Genomic DNA, 22,137 nt, shown 5'->3' with positions numbered 1-22,137 from the left:
ATTTGTTACAATTGATGAACCTATACTGACATATAGATTCATGGAAACAATAAAGATTCATAGATTACATAGATTACACTAAGTTTCACTCTTAAGGTATGTTTTATGGCTTTGGAAAAATGTATAATGGGTTGTATCCACCATTATAGTATTATACAGAGTGGCTTCACTTTTCTAAAAATCCTATATGTTCCATTTGTTCATCCCTCTCCCTCACTCCCAAACAATGATATTTTTATTATCTGCATAGTTTTTGGTTTTCCAGAATAGAAATATAGTTGAAATTCTATGGTATATAATCTTTTTGGACTGGCTTTTTTCAATTGGCAATATGCATTGATTTATATTTCTTTTTGTCTTTTAATGGCTTAATAGCTCATTTCTTTTTAGCACTAAATCATATTCCATTGTCTTGGGTGCCTGGGTGATTCAGTTGGTTAAGCATCCAACTGTTAATTTTGGCTCAAGTCATGATCTCAGGGTTGTGGGATCAAGCCCCATGCTGGGCTCTGTGCTGAGCAGGGAGCCTGCTTAAGATTTTCTCTCTCTGAAGATGGAGCAGATAGAACCAGGAAGGGGAAAAACTGAGCTGTGAAAATCAAACCCACTTTTCACAACACAACACACACTATTTTTAACCCCAACAGAGGTGCTGCTGAATGCACCAGGGATCTGAGCTACTGAATAAGGAGTTCGGTGGGAAGACCCCTTAGGGAGCCTTTCAGCCAAAGCCACTAATTTTCCTAAGAAAGCTGAGGTTGGTGAAGCCAAGTCACTTAAAAAAAAAAATCACACTATCAGTTAATGCCAAAAAAGGAAATAAATTTAGTTCTCTTACCTCTCAAAAAAAAAAAAAAAGATTTTCTCTCTCCCTCCCCCTTTTTTTACTCTCCTGCTCTCTCTCTCAAAAAAAAAAAAAAAAAAAAATTATATATATATATATATATAATATCCATTGTCTGGATGTACTGCAGTTTATTAATCCATTCGCTTACTGAAGGACATCTTGGTTGCTCCCAAGTTTTGGCAATTATGAATGAAACTGCTATAAACGTCTATGTGCAGGTTTTTGGGTGGACGTTAGTTTTCAGCTTCTCTGAATAAATACCAAAGAGCCTGATTGCTGGATCATATGATAAGAATATTTTTAGTTTATAAGAAATGGCCAAACTGTCTTCCAAAGTGGCTGCACCATTTTGCATTCCCACCTATAATGAATGAGAGTTCCTGTTGCTCCACACCCTCACCAGCATTTGTTGTCAGTATTCTGGATTTTAGGTATTCTGATAGCTACCTCATTGTTGCTTTAATTTGCCTGTCCCCGATGACATGCTCTGCGGAGCATCTTTCCATGTGCTTGTTTGCTCTCTGTATATCTGTTCTTTGATGAGGTGTCCATTAAAGTCTTTGGCCCATTTTTAAATTGTGTTGTTTACTTTCTTACTGTGAGTTTTTAAAAGTTTTTTCTTCCTTTTTTTTATATTTTGGATAACAGTCCTTTATCAGATGTGTCTTGCAAATATTTCCTCCTAGACTGTGCATTTTTGCATTCTTTTGACATGGCAAGAACAGAGGTGTTCAATTTTAATGAAGTCTACCTGATCAATTATTTCCGTCATAGATTGTTTCTTTGGTGTTCTATCTAGAAAAGGCACTACCATATCCAAGGTCATCTAGATTTTCTCCTATGTTATCTTCTAGAATTTTTATAATTTTGCATTTTACATTAATGTGATCCTATGTGAGTTAATTTTTCTGAAGGGTGTACAGTCTATGTTGAGATTCACTCTTTGCCTGTGGATGTCCAGCTGTTCCAGTGTCATTTGTTGAAAAGACTAACTTTACTCCATTGTATTGTCTTTGCTACTGTGCCAAAAATCAGGTAACTATCTTTATGTGGGTCTATTTCTTGGCTCTCTATTCTGTTACTTTTCTTTACCATTAGAATTTAGTAAGCTTATAAAAGTTTAAAATGTATATTCATTAAAAGAAAAAAAACTACAGTGTTTTCTTCTGTATGTAAAAGGCCAAGTTAGTAGTTACAATGCTAATAAAAAGCCTATAGGTGTGAATAGTAACTCTCATGGAAGGCTGCTAAGATATTAGAACACGTCCACCAAAAGAGATCCAACAGAAGATTATTTCAAATTGTGGTGTTCTCTCAACACTTATGGTCTTTCTTCTCTCACTTCCATTCCCAGCTTTGTTCCTTTCCTGAGGTAGGAATGGTTCCCAAGACCTTTACTTAAATGTCCTTACACCCTACTCAAAGTAGGGACCCTCTCTAACTTCCTGTTCCTTCTTTCTGTCTTCAACAGAAATTGCCAGCTCATTTCTCTTTCTCTGGGGGCTTTATGTTCTTCCCTTTGGAGATGCTAATGAATGAATAGCTTCATTGTACGTGCAGATAATATTGATGTTCTGTCCAGTTCCCCTTCAATCCTTTGTTCCTAATTTGGGGGCGCTCCTGGCTTTGTGCATTTTGGCTGTCAATAGCCAGTGTCCATTACTTCAGGAACTTCTTTACCCACAAGAATCTAGGGATTTAATCCTTCTGAAGTAGCATTTAAAGAACAGCTAAAGAGTGTAAGATTATGAAAGCCCAAATTTGTCACTTGGGGTCAGAGACAATACTGAGGTGAGGCAAGCCTAATTTTTAAGGTTTCCCTGTTGAATCAGGCTAGAGCATATTGGGCCTCCTCTCTGTTCCTCTTTTGCACCCCCTACCCCCTTACTGATATGCCCTGGAAATGTATACATCTCTTCCATCTGAATCCTCATCAGAGTCTGCTTCTGGCATATCTGACCAAAAATGGTATATAACCTGCTTTAGAATTGTTTATATTTTAACAGTGATTATTGAAGACATGATGCTTTAGCTCAAGGGACTGACTTTCTAATGATGGAATAGCATGTCCATGTAAGGCAGGGGTGTGTTCATGTGCTTGTAAATAATGCCCTTAAACTGTGTAGGTGACCACCTAATTGTCTAGGCATAAGGCAAACTTTAGTTATAGGTATGGACTAAATTGCATCTTTAATTCTAGGTTCCTGTTTTCCTCATCTATAAAATGGGAGAAATCTCTCAATAACTTCTTCATGAGTTGTCATGAAAGCTTAATAAGATAATGAAATTATGTAGACCTTAGCCTGTGCTTAAGATAGTAATCATTCATTAGCATTTGCTAATTTCTTATGAAGCAAATTGTATACAGGCTAAAATTAAAAACTTTAAATTAAATTATACTGAAATGTATTTAAATTATTGCTTACCACTTTATTAAAGTATGACTTTGAGTAAATACTTTACCTTCTCTAAATATCTCAGCTACCATTGTCTATAGAATGAAAGTCGTCACATTAGGGAAATTCAGTTTGAAATAGACTGACGAGTAGAATTATAAGTAGCAGATTTGTAATAAAATATAAATTAATTTTGTTTAAAGATCGAGGTCTTGAAATTAATGGTTCACAAAATACAGTAATTGTTAGTGGTAAATCACAATGTATATTTTGTGATACTGCTTTTAAAATCAAGGGCTACTAGTTAGATATTAGAAGAATTTAGTTTACCTTTTATTGGGCTTCTCTCTTAGAACAATTGTTTAGCTTTATTAAAAAGGACATTAATGAGAATAAGTTTATTCATTTGATCTCAGTGTGGGCCAGTGAGCTTTGCTCTCTTTCATGATCACAGACTGACTCTTAATCCTTGCCAGTCATTATGTGGATTTGTAATGCTCAAAATGTGAACACTAATGAAACTGGTCAGTATGAACACACTGGTACAAATCTCAAAAGGCCATTTATATGTATGTATATGTATATATGTACATACATAATATGGCACATCAGATTAGGGCCAAAGGATCCAAGAAGATTAAGTAAAGCTGAGGGTGTTAGTATAGGTATGAAATTCACTATAAACTCACTGTAAAGTCATGATAATGACTGAGGAAGATACTCAAGGTGCACTATAGCTCTAAATGAGAAGATTCACTTTCTAAATGGAAGGGTGACATAATTTTTATTTTATCTCTTTGGGCCTTAGTTCTACATTTATAAAATAAGAGAAATAATACCTTTTATTCATATATTAAATTACATCATTTGTTTAAAGAGAAAGGAGGAAAAAAATCTTTTGGGTTCTTCAGAAGAAAGGCCCAATATTCAGCTAAGTGGGTCTATTATTTTTATGACTTTCTTCAGAAAACCCTTAAATATATGTTAATTATAAGAATAAGGAAAGTATATTTTGTTGTGAGATAGAACATCACAGAGATAATCAAAGTTTATTTGAAAGTTGCCAAACATGGCTAAAAAAGGGCCATACGAGTCTTTGGTGCCTAAGTAAGTTGAGACCTAGAAGAACTCAAAGGACCATTCTAGTGGCACAATTCACTATTGTATTATTCTGTGGTTTCAAACACACATGGAATGCCATGTCACAAGTGGCATTAATTAGGTCCTTCTTTTGTAAATTATTGTTTTCTTCTACCTACCTCCTTCTAATTAAATTCGTTTTTGATCTTGATCGTTGGCCTTTTCTATTGGTTCTTTAGTCTAGAATTTATGACTGCTATGTTCTGAAGCTTTATCAAACCAAAATGATCTATTTGCTAGTAACTAGGAGATTATCTTTATTTTTAGGAATTTTCCACTGTCAGATTTGCCTCATGTATCTCTTCAGTGTGCAACATTACGTGCTAGAGGGTACTGATACTATGGGAAATTTAAAATTTTATTTTCCTAAATACAATTGATAAGAATAAGATCAAAAAGAGTTAGATAACAGGTTTATTGGTCTTTTGAACTTTCCGAAATTATGGGCACCAGAAACTGGAAAAAATCAAACACTGGTCGATATTGTTCTTGGTCAGGCCAAGAAGCCCAAAATGGAGCAAATATGTCAGATGAAGTAAAGGGATTGACAGTTCACATGCTGCAGAATTCTTTTTACGCTTTCTTCCTCATGTAAGTAAGTGACACTTGTTAATGACTAAATTTTGTAGGAGAATATTCAGCTGAATCTGGTCTCTAGATATCTGCCATTTTCAGATGGTTGACTTTATGCTGGCCATGGCCATAGCCCTGAGAGAGACCATTTTGGTTGATAAATCTAGTGGTTTTGTCCACTGCTTACTTCTTTCTAGAAACAAGTTGGCCCGTGAAGCATTGCCAGTGGTCTAGATAGAATTGTGAACAATGAGAAACCTTAGCAGAATACAGAAAGAAAAAAAAAATGTCTTGTTTCTATTCTTTGTTTCTAGATTAAAGTGGGTTTTTTTTAAGAATTTTAATTTAGAGATAGAAACATATTTCTTAGTTTAGTGGGTTTCACTGGACACAGCAGCAACCACAATTGCCAAGTAGCTGGAAGAAATGGTTTCTCAAATAGAAGGAAATGTTATTAATCCCCAAGATAGAAGTGTGGTAAATTCAGTGGGATTAGTTTGTAAATTTGACTTGGTAATGAACCACTAAGGAAAAAAAAAAATGACAGAAATTTCCCCTAAATCAATAGCTAACATTGGATATTTGAAATGCCATGACACTTTCTCAAAATATTTTAAGTAGATGGTGGAAATAATAATTATATCATAGGACCTGACAAAGAGAACTACAACTATTGGGTCTTGAAAATATGGACTTATAACATAAATTCAGGAAATAGTCCTGATAAATGTTGGGAAATAAAGACCTTTTGTATTTGATTTGGAGATCTTTGATATTACAGAGGAAAATACAAGAATCCTGGTGTATAGTCCATATTTTGCCAGTCCAAATCTTATTTCTCATCTTCAGTACCTGGTAACCAGGAGAGGGAAATCTCATTTTCATAATGAGAAGGAAAATAAAAGTAAGTTTAGAGGGGAACAGGATAAGAGCCACTAGGAAAAGAAATAAGCATGAGAGATAATTTGTAACATTAAACCAACAGGGCTGCATAGAGAGAATTATGAGAGTGGGGAAAGTATCTGTCAATGCATATTTGGGGATATTTAGTACTTGAACTTAAACAATAAAACAATGATCAAGATAAATTTTAGTGAAATAAAAATGTTAAACTATAAACTTACCTATAAAATACACTTAGAAATGTCACTGAGGTTTTGTGGTATGAAACTGAAATAACAGACTATATTATAGTTGGAAAGCTAAGACATGTATACATACATACATATATATATGTCTTATTATATGTATATCATGTGATACATGTATATATATGTATATATCACCTTTCCCATTTTTTATACATATCCAATTCTCCCACCCTACATCTATTTTTCTTTTTTAATTCATATTATCAATGAAATATATCATCTGGTATTGAGGGCTCTTTGGTACTATACTACCTTCTTTGTAGAGCTGAGAGAAAAATGTAGCCTCTGTCCTCATCGTAGACAAACAGATATACAATAGTAATTTCTCTTGTGGATCATCTTATTGATGATGACAGCTAAAAGTTCCTGCCTTTGTTTGATTTTTTGAAATATGTATATCATTGCCATTCAATTACATAAGAGGAGTTGTAGAGGCGATGGAATTGAAGCTGCACTTTACAGCAAGAAGGAAAACTCCATGGGAAACACTGTGTCTTCAGCACAGCTTTGATAGAAGCATAGACCTGGGAGTAGAAGCAGGGCAAGTGATCTACATAGACCTGGAGGAAAAAGTGAAGCTCTCAGGCAATGCATAGATCACTGCCAATTTACACTCTTTTTTTTTTAATGTTTATTTATTTTTTTGAGAGAGAGACAGAGCAGTGTGAGCAGGGGAGGGGCAGAGAGAGAGAAGGAGACACAGAATCCAAAGCAGGCTCTAGGCTCCATGCTGTCAGCACAGAGTCGGGTGCGGGGCTTGAACTCACAAGCTGTGAGATCCTGACCTGAGCAGAAGTCAGATGCTTAACTGACTGAGCCAACCAGGCACCCCCAATTTACACTCTTAAAGCATTTTAATACAAGCGAGTAGTTGATTTCAAAGGCTCAGGGAACACTTCCACTTTGGTCCTTTGCCCATTTAGCAGTTTAGGATTACCATTTGTGTACTAGCTAGATTGTGAGGTTGAAAGTTTCTATTATATTTTACTTTTATATGTGGTTGCTAAGGTAAATGTTTAATAAGCAATCACAGATCAGTTATGGGTGCCTTTTTAATATTAATGTGGTTGTGTGCAGCTTTTCTAATAACAAAACATATGCAGAAGATTTCAAAATTAGTTTCATTACTTCATTAAAGTTTTTACAGTGCTTTCCTTTGATACAACTCACTGAATGAAAGAAAAGAAGCTGCCTTCAATTCCTTTCCCCATGTCTTCTTTGTCTAGTTCTTCTAAGCTATTGCATATATATAAGAAATATATATATATGTGTGTGTATATATATATCCATATATGTATAGCTTAGTTTCTTTCAGTTGAACTACATTAAATTAAGGGGTTACTTTGCCCTAGATTAAAATAACAAAAATGAACAAGTGAACTTTTGGGATTTTCTATTCCCATGCCCAACCCTTTTTTTCTAATAACAAAGGATGGCATTTTCTCTTGAACATGTTAGTGTGTTTTTCTCTAAGTTGTTGCCCCTTCTTTCCCACAATCAGCCACTTTGGCTGGAGCTTATTTACTGTGGTCAATTACTGAGTGATTTACATATTCACTTTACATTTTTTTGTTAATGCAGTCTATTTCTTTCTTTCTTTTTTTACAAGAGTAATTGATATATAATATCCTATTAGTTTCAGGCATATATCATAGTGAATTGATATTTTTATACATTTAGAAATGATCTCCATGATCAGTCTAGTAACCATCTGTCCCCATATAAAGTTATTACAATATTATTGACTATATTCCCTCTGCTATACATAATATCCCCATGACATTTATTTTATAACTGTAAGTTTGTACCTCTTAATCCCCTTACTGATTTTGTCTGTCTCCCTCTTCCTCCCCAATCTGGTAACGAACAGTTTGTTTCTGGTATCTATGTGTCTGTTTCTGTTTTGTTTTCTTTGTTTTGTTTTTTAAATTCCACATATAAGTGAAATCATGTGTTATTTGTCTTTCTCTATCTGACTTAATTCACTTAGCATAATACCCTCTAGGTCCATCCATGTTGTTACAAATAATAAGATTTCATTCTTTTTTTGGCTGAGTAATATTCTGGTGCATGTGTGTATGTGTACACACCCTCTTTTTTATCCATTCATCTATCAATGGACATTTAGGCTACTTCCATATCTTGGTTATTGTAAGTAATGCCACAATGAACACAAGGATTCTTATACCTCTTCAGATTAGTGGTTTTTTTTTTTTCTTCAAATAAATACTCAGAAGTGGTATTGTGTGATACTAAAGTAGTTCTATTTTTAACTTTTTGGGGAACCTTCATAATTTTCCAAATTGGCTGCACCAATTTACGTTCACACCAACAGTTTTCTTCACAACCTCACCAACATTTGCTACTTTTTGTCTTTTTGATAATATCCAATCTGACCAGTATGAGGAGATATCTCATTGTGGTTTTTATTTACATTTCCCTGATGATTAGTAATGTTGAGTGTTTTTTCATGTGTCTGTTGATCATTTCTATGTACTCTTTGGAGAAGAGTACAGTCCTCTGCCAATTTTTAAATTGGGTTGTTTGGGTTTTCTTTTACATTGGGTTATATGAATTCCTTATATATTTTGGATATTAACCCCTTTTTGGAATTATGATTTCCAAATATTTCCTCTAGTTAAGTAGGTTGTATTTTCATTTTATTTGGTTTCTTTTGCTGTGCAAATGCCTTTATGTTTAGTATAATACTATTTATTTATTTTTGCTTTTGTTGTCCTTGCCTGAAGAGATTGGTCCAAAAAATATTGCTAAGACCAATGTCAAAAAGCTTATTCCCCATTTTTTTTTTAGGAGATTCATGGTTTCAGGTGTTATATAAGTCTTTAATCCATTTGGAATTGATTTCTGTATATTAGAGAAGAAAATGATCCAGCTTCATTCTTTTGCTTGTAGCTGTCCAGTTTCTGCAACACCATTTGTTGAAGAGACTGTCTTTTCCTCATTATATATTCTTGCCTCCTTTGTCATAGATCAATTGATCATATATGCATGGGTTTATTTCTGGGCTACCTATTCTATTCCATTGATCTATTTGTCTATTTTTATGACAGTACTGTATTGTTTTGATTATCATACCTTTGTAGTATACTTTGAAATCAGGGACCATGATATCCCCAGCTCTGTTCTTTCTCAAGATTTCTTTGGCTATTGTGGGTCTTTTGTGGTTCCATACAAATTTTAGGATTATTTTTTTCTAGTTCTGTGAAAAATGCCATCAGTATTTTGATGAGGATTGAATTTAATCTGTAGGTTATTTTGGATAGAATAAATATTTTAACAGTATTAATTCTTACAATCCATAAACATGGCATATCTTTCAATTTATTTCTATTGTCTTCAATTTCTTTCATCATGTTTTATAGTTTTCAAAGTACAGGTCCCTCTGTCATTAAATTTATTCCTAGGTATTTTATTCTTTCTGTATCAATTATAAATGGGACTATTTTTTAAGAAAAATTTTTAATGTTTATTTATTTTTTTAAGAGAGAGAGAGACAGAATGAGTGCACACAAGTGGGGAGGGGCAGAGACAAGGAGAGACAGAATCCCAAGCAGACACCACACCATCAATGCAAAGCCCAATGCAGGGCTCAACTCACGAACTGCAAGGTCATGGCCAAGATCAAGACTTGGACACTTAACTGACTGAGCCATCCAGGTGCCAGTGGGATTATTTTCTTAATTTCTTTTTCTGATAGCTCATTATTAGTGTATGGAAATGCAACTGATTTCTGTATGTTAATTCTGTATCCTGCAAGTTTACTGAGTTTGTTTGTTTGTTTATTTATTTATTTATTACTTGTAATAGTTTTTTTGGTGAAGTGTTTAGGTTTTTCTATATATGGTATCATGTTATTTGCAAATAGTGACAGTTATTTCTTCCTTTCCAGTTTGGATGACTTTTATTTCTTTTAATTGCCTAATTCTCTGGCTGGGATTTCCAATACTATGTTGACAAAAGTGGCAAGAGTGGGGTATCATTGTCTTGTTCTTGACCTTGGAGAAAAAGCTTTCAGTTTGTTGCCATTGACTATCATGTTGGCTCTGGATTTGTTATACATGGCTTTTATTACGCTGTGGTACACTAAGCTGGTTTAGTGATGATAAACTCCTTTAACCTTTATTCATGTGGGAAACTTTATCTCTTCTTCAATTCCTTTTTTTACGTTTATTTATTTATTTTGAGAAAGAGATAGAGAGAAAGTGAGAGAGGGAGGAGCAGAGAGGGAGAGACAGAATCCCAAATGGACTCTGTGCTGTCAGTACAGAGCCTGCCATGGGGCTCTAACTCACAAACCATGAGATAATAATCTGAGCTGAGATTAAGAGTCGGATGCTTAACCAGCTGAGCCACCCAGGTGTCCCTTTCTTTAAATTCTGAATGATAACCTTGCCAGATAGAGTAGTATCAGTTGTAGTTTTTTTTTCCTTTCAGCACCTTGAATATGTCATGCCACTCCCTTTGGCCTACAGAATTTCTGCTGGGAAATCAGTTGAGAGCCTTATGGGGTTTCTCTGGTATGCAACCAGTGCTTTTATTTTGCTTCTTTTAAGGTTCTCTTTTTATCTTTATGTTTTGACATTTTAATTGCTCTGTGTATTAGTGTGGACCTCTTTGGGTTCACCTTGTTTGGGACTCTCTGTGCTTCTTGGACCTGGATGTCCATTTCCTTCTCCAGTTCAGGGAAATTTTCAGCTGTTATTTTTTCAAATGGGTTTCCTGTCCCTTTCTCTTTCTTCTTCTGGCACCCCTATAATACAAATGTTAGTATGCTCAATGTTGGTCTTGAGGTCCCTTAACCTATCCTCATTTTTTAATTCATTTTTTACTTTTTGCTCTTCAGCTTAGGTACTCCCATTACTCTGTCTGCCAGATCACTGATCCTTTATTCTGCATCCTCTAATCTGCTATTGATTCCCTCCAGATTTCATTTCAGTTATTATATTCTTTGGTTCTGATTGGTTCTTTTTTTACATATCCTATCTCTTTGTTGAAGTTGTTACTGAGTTCATTCACTCTTCTCTCAAGTTCAGTGAGTATCTTTATGACTATTACTTTGAACTCTTTCAGTTACTTCTTTTTCTAAAGTTGTTATATTCTTTCATTTGGACCACATTCCTCTTTCTCCTCATTTTGTTTGACTTCCAACGTTTGGTTTTATGAATTACACAAGTCAGCTACCTCTTCTGTCTTAAAGGAGTGGCCTTGTATAGGAAGTACCCTATGTAGACTATGTGTGCCTGGAGGTTTTGGTTAGCTGGCTGGAGTTGGAGAGGTTGTGGGCCAGGCATCCCTGAGCATGCTGCACCAGGGACATCCTGATGAGATGGATGGATCTGGGGTGAGTACGGGCTTGGTGATACTGAGGTGCTCTGTAGCAGGGTCACCCAGGTGGGATGGATGGTGCTTGCACAGCCATACTCCAGAGAACTCCATGCAGGGGGCATTCTGGTGGGATGGCTAGAGATGGATTGGGCATGGTCTGGGGTGTCCCACTGTGCTTTACACCTGGGCTACCTTAGCAAAATAGCTAAAGCTGTAGTGGGTGAAGACTGTGTGTCTCCTTGTGTGTGCCATGCCAGGAGAGCCATGGAGGGACAGCTAGAGTTGAGACAGTCACATGTGTGGGCGGGTGGTAGGGAGCTGGTATGGGCTAGAGCCCAGGGCTTGCTGAGGTAGCAAGCTGCCTAAAGTGCCTAGCCCTTGCTCCTGTTTGTGCTATCAAGGTAGAGGAGAAATGTAAATAATAGCATTCTCTAGCCCTATGACCCTGTAGAAAGTTTTGGCAGTTTCCTCACTGTTAAGTGAATGCTCTAGGGTTGGCAAATGGGTTTTGTTCACTTATGGTCTAGTTTCCCTTTTAACTGCTGGGTTATTTTGTTTGTTTTTTGCTATGTTCCAGGTCATGTGAATCTGTATGTGGACCACTCAATGCTATCCCTTCCCACTGAAGTTTGTAGAGTCATGGGTGGGGGTCCTATTGCTACTGTGTCTCCATCTCTCCTGCTGCTCTCTCTGTGGTCACTCTATCCTTTGTTGTGCAAAAGCTGTTCAATGGACCCTCAGTTCTTCTTCAGGAGGATTTACGCTACATGTAGATTTAGTGTGTCTGTGGGAGGAGAGGAGTTCATGGTATTTCTATGCTGCCATTTTGGACCTGCCCTCAATACCTAAATTTTGTAAGCTAAGAAATGACCTACCTATGCTATGAGTCAATGGTGGGCTAGGGTTTTAAGGTTTTTTTCAGGACCTTCACCAAGTCTGCCATACCTTGTTATGGTAGTTTCCAGGGTACTAGGCATGGACTATACACTTTAATATATTAGTTCATTTAATCTTTAAAATACACCTGAGATAGATTCTATAATTATCACCATCTTGCAGATGAGAAAACTAAAACACAGAGAGACTAAATACCTCAAAGTAATTGAGAAAGTAAACAGCAGAGCTAGGTTTTGAATTCAGGCATTCTGAATCCAGACACTGCCCTTAAATACTTTAATGGATAAAGCATATTAGGGGCAGATCATCCTGGGCATTTTCTTCTCTCACCATTTTTTAAATAGTTTTCAAGAATAGGAGTGGGCTTCCAAAGTGACTTTGTGAAGCCCTGAGGACATCCCATGGATAAGTGTTGATGCAGGATATTAGCCTAAGGAGTTAATTTGTTCCTGGGTCACTGGAATATACAAGAAGTGATTTAAGGCATAAGTGCATGACCATGGAAAACCTTGAGCAGAATTCTTTTCCCAAGTGTGCATTGCTTCTCTGAGTACAGACATCCATGGTTAAAAATTCGGATGAGATAATTTGAGGATAGTCATACAATCTTACTTCATGGAAACAATATATTGATGTTGTCATGTGTTTAAGGTATAACTAACTTCTTGAAAGTTATAAAAGATATTTTATGGGACATATGAAAACATACTAACATTTTGAGGGACTAATTGAATGTGTATGAGTGTGTATAAATATGAATAATTACTATATTATGATTTATTAAAAAGGAAAATACTTAGAGAAGTAGGATAATACCTAACTTTTGCAAGTGAATTTCACATTATCTCACCTAGTCTTGTTTACAGACAAGGAAGCTAAACCTTATAGAGATTAAGTAACTTCCCCAAGGTCACAAATATGATAAGGACAGAACTGGATTTGAAATCAAGTTTGTCTGACACTAAAGTCCTTGATCTTTAAATATCACTGTTTGTGTGTGTGTGTGTGTGTGTGTGTGTGTGTGTGTGTGTATTTGAGAGGTAGAGTGTGCTGAGTAGAATAGAATAAAATGGTTTCCTTTTGTAGTTCTAGTAAGAGCTGAGTGGTACCACTTCTATACATACATTCTAGAGGTCATTTAGTTAGCAAATGTTATTAAGAATATGTTTTATTGAGATTATGTGCAAGATTCTGCTAAAAACATTACAGTATATAAAGAACCAATGGTCAGCTCTACCTTGTACCACTTGTGGTTGGAAACGTTCAACTCTGTATAACCTATTGATTTCTTGTTCAAAGTTTCCTTCCTGCTTTTTCTTTGAATATCAGCTCATTTAATTACATCAAGGCCATTTTCTTCTTCCAAGTCCCAGTGATAGTAGGCTTATACCAAAGAGCTCTCAGTGGGGACTAAATGGTAGAGGAAAAGGTAAGAAACATTAAAAACATAGCAAAAGGCATGGTTACTGATATTATGGGAATGACAGACGTGAAAGGGACTTTAAGGGCAAAAAAGAAAGCCTCCTTATTCCCAGACACCTTTGTGTCTGGGTGACTGCAAAGATGCTGAATCATTCTTGAGGAGACAGACATTAATATTATACACAATGCACTAAGAAAATACTGCTGCTATTAGGACTAATGGTCAAAATACTGATTACAGCTCTGGTCAAAGTGCCTTCACATAGGAAGAAGAGATTATCAGGCCTCCAATAAGATCATTGCTATAAAATATTTTTCTAGGGAAGGTGAATTTCTATTGATATTTATTTTGATATAGCTATGAGGTTTAGGGCTTATCCTGTTGCCTTACAGTATAACCCAGCTAGCTATAGGTGAACATAGGGTTGGATTCCAAAATTTCTCCCTTATTACTTGGGGCATCCACCAGAAGAGCCACATAGTTACATATTACTGAATGCCTTTCTTGGAAAAGGAAGTGCCAACTTTTCCTACTCCTCTCCATACACATATCACAGCCTTATTTAGTTCAAGAGTGCTTAATCAGGGAATAACTAAATTGGGAGTACAGTACTCCTCCCACCCCTTATCTGCAGTGCCCCTTCAGTTTCAGGTGCCTGTAGTCAATGGTATTTCAGAAGCAGATGATCCTCCTTCTGACATAATATCAGTAGCCTAACACTACGTCACTATGCCTAAGTCATTCACCTCACTACATCTCATCACATAGTCATTTTATCATCTCACGTCATCATGGAAAGGTGAGTCCACTACAATAAGATATTTTGAGAGAGAGACCAGATTCACATACCTATTATATACAGTATATTATTACACTGTTGCATTTTATTATTGTTAATTTCCTACTGTGCCTAATTTATAAGTTAAACTTTATCATAGGTATGCATATATAGGAAAAACAGTATATATAGGGTTTGGTACTATCCTCCATGTCAAACATTCACTGGGGGGGGGGGTGTCTTAGAACATAATCCCTGGGGATAAGGGAGGACTACTGTAATAAGTCATAATCAGTGTGATAGGGCAGTGATGAGTAAACACTGAGTGTTCAATAAATCTCAATAGCCAGTCAATAAAAATAGGAGGGACAGTAATTAAGATGGATCGCCCCTTGGAAGAGGTAATCTGAGAGGGAGGAAAAGGTGATAGAGGGTTATGCTGCCCCCAGGAGTCAGCAAAGCCCTCATATTCCTTTGGAATTCCTCATGAAACTTAGACCTCCCTTTATAAGAAATGCCGTGACATTAAGCAAACGCACACCTCAGGTATGGCAAATTGTAGTGATTGCCCAGATTAAGGGTGAAAGATTCAGAGTGGCTTAAAGAGAAAGAAGTGGCAAGGTTGCCAGGAAAGCCTTAAAATTCTTGAGAATGTAGCATAATGAATGAATTAAGAACGAATGTATGAAGAAATGAAGACTAAGAATCAGAAGGCTTGTGTCTTTCTCAGTGAAGCTTGGGCTCCACATCTAACTTCATTTTCCTTGTCTGTAACAGGAAGGGTGTAGGCTAGAGTAGTGCCAAGGTTCCTTCCTGCTTTAAAGACTCATGGTTCTGAACTCAGGTCATTTCAGAATCTTCACAGAATTGACACATATCCTTGATCCCCAGTGAAATGCTAGTTTGGTTGCCTGACCACAGCATCTCCCTGCCTATTCTAAAACCACTTCTCAAGGAGCATGGTATTGTCTGGCAGTATCATTTCTTTTTAAAGATGTTCTTTGAGGGTGACTTTATATTTTGATATAATTTCAAGCTTATGAAAAAGATCTCCAATGATACTTTTCCCAGATTCACCAATTATTTGCATTTTGTTCATTTGCTTAATTATTCTCTGCATGTGTATGTGTTTTTTTTAATCACATATATACTTATAGACAGAAAACCATTTGAGAGTATATTTTAAATATTGTCACCCTTGATCCTTAGTTTACTGAATATTTCCGAAAAACACAGGCATTTTCCGACATAGCCATAGTCCAATTAACAAAACCAGAACGTTTAGCATTGATATATATTATAAGCTAACACACAGTCCATATGGAATTTTAATTAATTATGTCAATAATGTCCTTTATAGATATTTTTCCTTGTCCAGGATCCAATCCAGAATGACTTATTGCATTTAGTTGTAATGTCTCTTTAAATATGGAATGGCTCCTCAACCTTCCTTTACCTTTCTTGATCTTAAAATTTTTGAAGAGTACAGGTAACTTGCACTCTACAGTGTCTTTCAACTTCAGTTTGTGTGATGTTTCCTTATACATAGATTCAGGTTATGCATTTTAGGGAGGTAGTTGTATCACTGAAGTTGTATTGTGTCCTTCTCAGTGTATCATTTCATTCGGTATGTGATACTGGTTTATCCCAATATTGATAATGCTAACTGATCATTTGATTAAGCTTCTAGCTTTCTCTACTGTAATGTTTTGTTTTTTCCATTTATAATAAATAAAATTTTAATTCACATTATAAGCTTCTAATCACATATACTTTAGCATGTTAGATATTTCTACTCCATTGTTTCACTTTTTTTGTGCTAATATTGGTATGATTTCCTGCTGTCAAGTTTACTTATTCTTTTCATTGATGTTTCCAATCTGATGATAAGCTGATCTATGGGTTTTTCATCTCAGATACAATATATTTCATTTTAGCAATTTCGTTTGGCTTTTCTTTTATAATAGTTTATATGTGTATGCTAAAATTACCTATCTGTTTATTTATGTTATAAACCTTTTCCAATATATTATTTTAACAAAGTTATTTTAAAGTCCCTGCCTTGGGGCGCCTGGGTGGCGCAGTCGGTTAAGCATCTGACTTCAGCCAGGTCACGATCTCACCGTCTGTGAGTTCGAGCCCCGCGTCAGGCTCTGGGCTGACGGCTCAGAGCCTGGAGCCTGTTTCTGATTCTGTGTCTCCCTCTCTCTCTGCCCCTCCCCCGTTCATGCTCTGTCTCTCTCTGTCCCCAAAATAAATAAACGTTGAAAAAATAAAAATAAAAAAAAAATAAATAAAGTCCCTGCCTTATCATTTTAACCTCTTGGCCATCTCTGAGTTTGCTTGTATTTCCTTTACATTTTTTTCTTCATGTGTTTTATAGTTTTTGATGTGTGCATTGTATGTACTAAAATAACAACAACAGCAACAACAATAAGAACAACCCAAACCAAACAAACAAGCAAATAAGACACAGTAGAGACTGTGAAGTAAATAATGAGTAAATATGTTTCTACTCAGGAAAGGAAGCACCCGTTTTTCTGTCAGAAGTCCATCTAAACCATAGTTGAGCTATTGTTTTAATTAGATTTAGTACACCATTAGGTTAGTGATTCAGGGGTGAGCCAGTACTTACCTTTGGCAGAGTAAGAACTCTGTACAAACAATATCCAACTTTTATTATTTATTTATTTATTTATTTTTTTCAACGTTTATTTACTTTTGGGACAGAGAGAGACAGAGCATGAACGGGGGAGGGGCAGAGAGAGGGAGACACAGAATCGGAAACAGGCTCCAGGCTCTGAGCCATCAGCCCAGAGCCTGACGCGGGGCTCGAACTCACGGACCGCGAGATCGTGACCTGGCTGAAGTCGGATGCTTAAGCAACTGCGCCACCCAGGCGCCCCAGAATATCCAACTTTTAAATCAATTGGAATCTCATTCTGTCTTATAAACTGGCTCCCAGCTTTTTATGTTGTTAAGGAGTTCCCTTTGCTATCATGTTTTGCCTCCTGGCTTTCTGTGTTTCAAGAGATCTCTTTCTACTTTCCTGTCTTGCCCTTATCTTTGGAGTACTGAGAAGTGTAGTCAGTGAATGTTCAGCATACCTGTAAGGGTTTTAGCATGGTATGTCTAACAGGGCAGAAGAGCTGAAAGAGACTCTCAGGTTCTGGGCACCTGCTCCTCAGTGTTGTCTCTCTTAACTCTTCTGTCATTCCTCCTGCTTTGGAAAGCCTCAGAAGTATGTAATGAGGGTCTTCAGTGCCTTGGAGGGTCTCTCTCAGTTCTCCTCTCCTACTCTCAGCATTCAGCAAGTGCCTGTGTTTTAGGGGTTCTGTCTCAGATCTCTTGTTCTGCTCATAATCTTTTGCATAAGCATTTAGTGAGGCCTATGGGAAAGATCTGATGAGTAGGTACAGATTCTCTTTGTGCATAGCACTTCTCAGAATTCTGAACATCATACCAATTGCCATTTTAGTCTTTAAAATGTTTAGAGTTCAGTTAGTTTCTCCTGAAACCCATTAATGGTAGTTTCTTCCTATTTCCACTTTCCTACAAAAGATAAGAAAAGTTGTAGGACATTTTTTTTTTTTATAAGAGTCTAGTGACTTTCTAGATTTTGGTTAATTTTGGCTTATTTCATCCTCAGCTATCTGATGAGTTTACCAAAAAATCTATGACTTTGTAGGTTATTTGGCTTGTTTTTGATATTAGGGTGAAAGTAGAAGCTGAAAATAAGATTTGGTGTTGTTTTAACACATTTCCATCATTATGTAACCACTTTTTGATAGAACCAGATGTTCCAGGATCATCTTATACTTTCCCAGCTCCAGCTCTGTAATTAGCCTTTTTCTCATGGATCCCTGGCTCTTTTTAGCGGAAATGTCACTATTAATTAGAAGCCAAATATAAGTATTAGATGTGTTCATTGCTACTAGTGTCATTTCTTCTAGGTCCTCTTAAGTAGACAAAGCTGAAAAACTATCATCTATCTATCTATCATCATCATCATCACAATGTATCCATTCATCTATTAAAAACTGAGTTCATACTGGTGCCTCCTATTCCAGTGTAACAACATTATATACATCATAATCTTCTCTTTTTTAATATTTGTAACTTTCTGCGACAACAATGTTAAACTTGAGCTTCATTATCCTTAATACATTTACTCATTTGCTCAAGAGAGAATACATAGAATTTAGTTTAAGAAATACTAACCCATATCACTGGGGAAAGACAAAACAAACCAACTAACTAGAATTCAATATTTATTTACCATTTTAAGGTAAAATTTATATAAAGTATAGAAGTATTAACTATTTAATTCAATGAGTTTTGATAAATGTATATCTAGTGTAATCCTCACCCCTTTAAAGATACTGAACAGTTCCATTATTCCAGAAAAGATCCCCTTCCCTCTCTGTCCCAAAATCAATTCTCTCTCTCAAACAACTGCAGTTCTAATTTTTTTTCATTATACATTAGTTTTGCCTGGGCTACATATTCACAAAATGGAATAATACAGTATGCATTCTTTTGTGTTTGGCTTCTTTGGTTCAGCATAATGTCTGTGAGAATCATATGTGCTATGTGTATCAATAGTTCATATTTTTGAGAAGTATATCATATGTACATATTTCATAATTTGTTTATCCATTTTCATATTGATGTACATTTGGGATTTTCCAGCTTTGCTATTATGAATGAAGATGCTATGAACACTCTTGCACAAGTCTTTGTGTGAACATATATTTTCATTTCTCTTGAATACATTATCATGTATTCATTCTCAAGAATGAAATTGCTGTGGCATAGTATATATATATGTATAACTTTATGACAAACTGCTAAACATTTTGCCCAAATGTTTGTATCTCAAGTATTTTTTTTACTTAATTTTAACACCTTTCTTTTGGAACTAGTATGAGGCTTTTTAGCTTCCCCCACTCTATGGTTTTACTTGACCTGAGTGCCCTCCATAGAAAGAGCTCTAGTGTTGGATTGATTTAAGGTCATACAGAGAGCCCTTACCTAACTGGAGTAGGCTAGTTAAGTTTCTAACTGGGTTTCAAAGAGGTGGCAAAGAACCTACATTCTCATTCAAAGAGCTTCTGGTCTTCCCCAAATTCCCCTCCCTCTCTTCAATCATGCAGCTATTCAATTCTGAACCTCTAGGAAAGTTATCATATTTCAGCAACAGCTGGAGTTACAAGATACTCTGAAACTTTGTCATTTGGGAACATACTTTGTCCTCCACAAACCATAAGATGTGATGCTGAGGAGTGGGTTGGTGGACATTCCTTTGGCTGACTTGACCCCTTTGCTCTTTTAGTCATCTTGTGGCAGGGTAATTGGAGGCTACTTAATGGCTGAACCAGGCCCTAGTCTTTGTGATGTCTAGACTTCATGAGCTTTGTCTTTAGCTAAGAATTGTCAGAAACAAACTGACTAGGGTGTTTGAAACTCTGCAGTGTTCTGAAATACAGTAAAGCGTCTGTACTCCCAAAATAGCACTCACACAACACTTGGAGTGTGCATTCTCTCTCTCTCTCTGGACACTGTTGTTGCATTTTCTTTACCCACACCAGTTCATCCTATTACCTCATCTTTTTCTTTAAAGGGAGAATGTGCTACAGTTTTCTTATCAGATTCAGACACTTCTCCCTAACAAAGTCTTTTCCTTCAGATGTATTCTCATTCTCCTTTTTCTCGTTTATTGGTGTCATAGGGCATTATCATGTATTAATGTCTGGCTGTGTCTCCTTAAATTCAGGAGACACTAAACCCCTGGTAATTACAGTGCTAGCCTAGTGAAGGGCTTTTGTGATTAAAATGTTTTATCATCAGTGGTTGTTGTTCATGATTTTTTAAATGTGTCTGCTGTCATGAACACTTATACTGTAAACATAGCTGTGATACACAGCTAAAAAGAGCAGTAAAAATACATTTCCTGGTGAGTCAGTTCATTTTAGGTAACAAACCAGGCCCTGGTTATTGTGTATGTAGCAGAGATGGCAGATTCAGAGAATACATGTCAGAAGAAAACTTCTGTTGATGATGAGAGCAGCCAGGCCCTTTTCTTTTGGGCAATGGAGAATGTGCCAGGAACCCTGCTTCTCTTCAAAGAGAGAAACTGTTTCCATTACTAATTTGGAGTCTATCTTTTACTTCCTGAGATATGACATTATTCTCAGGGAAATCTGGAGTCCTATGTTGGTTCTTGCAGCCCCATCCAACTGTAAATAGATGTTCAAATATTTTCTTTCCATATTCCAATAGGTCATTTGTTCTTCCTTTGGGGCATGTATGTACTAGTTTGGAGACCCTGGGTTAAAGGATGAGTTGGATATGAACCCCTCGTATCTGACCACATTAGAGAAAACTCCACATAAAAACTTAACTTTGAATGATGAGTAGAAACTGGAGAGTATGCACCAGAAGAGAGTGAATGGCATGAATACTGCCATGGAAGCACAGGGTATGTGGGAGGAATAACAAAATGTCCATTATTTTAGAGCATCAAAGGAGATTTGTGAGGAAATTAGAGCCAGGATATCAAAGGCATTGAATGCCTTACCTATATATATATATATATATATATATATATATATTTTCCCCCCTTTGAACTGGGAGGTGTTTAAGGGAAGCAATGTTTTTGTTTATCTCTCTTAATCTCTAAGAAACTGGCCCTTTTCTTATGTGCATTCCCTTTCCTACACAACTTGTTATTGGGAATACCAGTCTAGAGTAGATAGGGGCTGGGATACATTGGTGGTGAAGGTGATGAGAGAGGAATTCAGAAAATGAAGATGCTTCTTACATGACCAGTGACTGGTTTAAGTCTGTTATATCAAAGCCTTAAAGGAGGGTGATGGTGATGGAAATGAAGGCAAAAATCACAGATTGTTTAGTGAAGGAAGAGAAAAAAACCATGCTTCCATTGAGAGTTTCCAGCCTGCTTAAGTGGGAAAGTGGGGATCAGGAAAAATGGAGACACCTGGAGAAGGAGCAGATTTGAAGGATGTCATAATCATGGGGGCTGATATTTAGCTAGAGGTGCCCAAAATAAAGCAGAGAAATAGGTATATAAAGATAGGGCTGGAAATAATATACACAACTGGAACATTAAAGGAATTAATAAGATTTATGAGGGGAATTGGTTAAAAGGAGAAGATGATCAAAGGCAATGTTGGGAAGACACCTCCCCACATTTAACCAGGCAGTACTAGTTGGAGCAGAGACTAGGAAATCTCAGCTTAGTCTCTTAATTCAATTATTCATGTCTTTGGTGATTGTAGCTACTTCACAAATTCTTTTCTATCAGTTAGGTAAAATTAATGTGTTTCAGAAATCAGACTTCAATAATCTCAGGGAGTAAGTTTCAAGAAGTCTCTACACTAAGAGGGCTTAAGGAGCAAAGCAATACAAAAGAGCTAAGCATACTTTTAGAAAATAACATAAAACATAATGAAAAGTGAAAAAAATAGAAGTTCCTAAATACAGAACTACCTCTGAAATGGAAATAATTCTGAATATTACCAAGGCTATATTTAAGGTGACTTCCTTAAATGATATAGGCACAC

This window comes from Herpailurus yagouaroundi, unplaced genomic scaffold (assembly GCF_014898765.1).
Source record: "Herpailurus yagouaroundi ecotype Mexico unplaced genomic scaffold, PumYag 28, whole genome shotgun sequence".
NCBI classification, from domain to species: Eukaryota; Metazoa; Chordata; class Mammalia; order Carnivora; family Felidae; genus Herpailurus; species Herpailurus yagouaroundi.
This window is presented reverse-complemented; position numbering follows the sequence as displayed.